Source organism: Oryzias melastigma, linkage group LG13 (assembly GCF_002922805.2).
Source record: "Oryzias melastigma strain HK-1 linkage group LG13, ASM292280v2, whole genome shotgun sequence".
Taxonomy (NCBI): domain Eukaryota; kingdom Metazoa; phylum Chordata; class Actinopteri; order Beloniformes; family Adrianichthyidae; genus Oryzias; species Oryzias melastigma.
Window position 1 is genome coordinate 32,257,567 of NC_050524.1, and position 3,388 is coordinate 32,260,954.

Here is a 3,388-nt window from a genome sequence, read left to right on the forward strand (position 1 = left end):
AAAATTTCCATAACACTTTCATGTTCATTTTTTGTCAGGACCAAATCTTTTCCTCCTCTGCTGAACTACAGTAATAAATAAAATAGAGGTTTATCATTTCCAATTAACATTTGTTTTTTAAAACATTAAAGACTGAGAAAAGCGGGATACTCTGTGGATAGTTTGACAGTCTGTTACTGCCGCCGCGTTCTCTGGCTGCAGCTCGATGCAGCGACGTGTCCAGTTGAGCTCACGCCATGAATATGCCGGCAGACAGACCGCTATGCTGGGGTTGGATCACGCTTAAACCTCCAGAACATTTAGAACGTCCCCCGGTGCGCTTGCTGTTCGGAACGTCGGGGGTCCGCAGCTCTCGGGACGCGGCGCCGGACGCGAGCCGGTACCACCAGACGTGGTACTGGACGCGAACCGGAGCCGGGTTAGGGTGCAGGAGCTCTCCAGGTCCTAGTGCCGGGCCGGTTTTAGCTCGCAGCTCGGTGGTTGGAGACCCGCCTGTGATCTAATGAGAGCAGCTCGGTGGTTGGAGACCCCCCATGATCTAGTGATAGCAGCCGGTGAGTTAGAGGGCGGGACGCCCGCACGCGGTATGGAAAGGGATGTATGAGAAAATCCGCGATTAATGCGTCAAAAAAATTGTCGGCGTCAAGCACACGTCAGATTAAAGTGTTCTTAACGTGTTAATCTGACGTCACAGTATTGCAGCTTTCACAGGTGAATGTAAATAACCTGATTCTATTGTGGAGAAACAGTTTTGCAACACTTTTGATTAGTAATGTTAATAATGTGTCTTTGGAAAAGCCACTTTTCTACTGCTGATTGCTGTTGATAGTGAAAACGGTCTAAAGCCACGTAAACACCAGGCATTTGATGCCCGTTTTCCACTGTTTGCTGCTGCACGTTCAACATCTAGTGCAAAATGTCAAAGCGGTGGAAATCTCACCATTTGAGCACAAAAGTCGTTCGGGTCATTGCAGGCGTCCTTGCAGTGGTGGATTACCATAATGTCAGGGCCTTGGTTTGTCTCTATTTGGAAAACAAACTCACATGTCATCTGGCATGTTGCTTTGTCTTGGTTTTACCAGATTAACCAATTACATACATCACTGTAAAATTTAAGTCCCTGATTGGTCGGGATCCTGAAATTAGCGTTTACCTTCTTTTACATAGACTATCCATTGCAAGTGTTCACTTGAATGTGAATGTATCTTAAGATTTACGGCGAGCACAAGACCGCGTTATTTAGGGGTCGCCAGGGACATCGCTGGTGTTAAAGGGTTAACCAGCAGCATTTTAAAAGTTGATTTGTTAAACTAAACTATAAAATATTGATGCTATTTTTGGATATTTTATCTATCAACAAGATGTAGTAGTTTTGAAAGAAATGAAGTGAATAAGAGAGGGTAAAAAAAGAGATCATGGTAAACTATGAGGTAATGTATCTGTATTTTCTTTCCACCATCACACCCTCTTCTGCTCCACCACTGACCCTCACCTGCCTAATCTGAGCAGCCACTGATGTTTATTGTTAGTTGTCCCTCTGCCTGGTGCATGCTGGGATATGCCTCAACCGTCAGGGCTGGATTAGGAGGGCTGACAGTAAAAAATGAGGCAAAGGATTAAGCACCAGGGAGGAAAAAACTTATTGTATGTCAAAAAAGCCACATTACATCTAGAGTTCATCGATAAAAAACAACAAAATTCCAACTCTAGAGAGATTAAACCAATGTTTAAGGAATAAAGATATATACGGAGCAATTTGAAATAAATAAAAAAATTCTTATCCTGTTGGCCTTAAGCGAAAAATGATAAAGTGCTCTATTGTCAGTTAGAACACACTCAAATTCTAAGACATAAAAAACAATCTTGCATCTGCCATGCCCTTGTATTTCATCACCTTTAAGTGCTTATGAAATTATCTACATACTGCGATGCCTCAGAGCCTTTTCCTTATGCTTCACCAGTCAGCAATGCTGTTGTGCAGTTTGTCCTGAAGGCAAGAGGCGGTCAGCTCGCTGGAGCCAAGAGGAGAAATACACATTTTAACCACTTTACCTCATTTTAGTCCTTTCATCTTCCTGTCCTCGTACCTTCCTAACTTATGAAAGTGTGTTTTTATGTATGAGTGTGTCTGCGTGAATGACTAAGTATGCATGTGTTTCAGCTTGCACTCAAACTCCCTGAGTGCATGGCACAGAGCCAGACGAAGGGAGATAACATCTTGAAGGAAACATTACAGTCCTGCATACTCAATTGAAATTACTTGAATGTTTATAGCAACCAGTGCCACAACAGGTGGAGAGGGATGAACCTTTGGCAGGCCTTCCTTTTTCACAGAACTGTGGTTTCTGATGCCTTATGACAACAAGTTAAGAGGAACTGACTCACTTGAGTGTAGTGCATATAAAAAGGGTTTTTGTCAGCAGCAGAAAAAGGACTGAACGTACAGCATGCATTCATCTTACGAGCTATAATTTCCAAACGAACAAAAAGCCATGATGATTTTTTCATCTCTGTGGTTATGTGGCTGCAGGCTTGTCTTATATTTAAAGTTTATCTTGTAAAACAAATTGTTTCTTTTGAAGTTATAATTTTTTCTGCTATTTTATTATCCAAAGCAATCATTTAATTTGATTTGATTTGATTGTAAGCACACTACAGTGATTCTCCTTCTCGTTCCTGTACGTTCTTCGGCACAAGAAAACAATCACACTTTCAGCAGTGTTGTATCAAAACAGTCAGCTTGTTCAGGTCATTACTGCTTGTAATTTTGGTATTCATAAACTTTAAAGTTATTGAAATATTGAGCAAAATATGCTTCATAGGATATGAATGAGAAAGTCTTCAAATTTCTAAATTCTAAGAAGATTAGCAACAAACCTTTTAAATATGTTTTAATCTTCATAGTAATTTTCAAAAAACTTGGAGTTCACTAAATATTTTAGCAACATACTAACTTTTTTGACTAATTTGTTATCTACTGGGGTTTTAGGCTAATTAGAATTTAGCTTCTCTTTTAGCAACATGGTAACTTTTTGACTAATTTGGTTTACTGAGAATTTTAGGCAGTTTTGGAGTTTAGCTAATAATTATGCAATATGCTAGCTTTTCTTTAGGCTAATTTGGCATCTACTAAGGTTTTTATGCTAATTTGGAGTTTAGCTAAAATTAAGCAATGTGCTAGCTTTAATTTTTCCCTAATTTGGCATCTAAGGTTTTCATGCTAATTTGGAGTTTAACTAAAATTTTAGCAACATGCTAACATTTTTGGTTAACTTGTTATCTACTGAGGTTTTTATAGGCTAATTTATAGGCTAGCTTCTATTTTAGCAACAGGCCAGCATTTTTTTTTTTATTTCGTTTACTGACAAATTTTAGGCTTTTTTGGAGT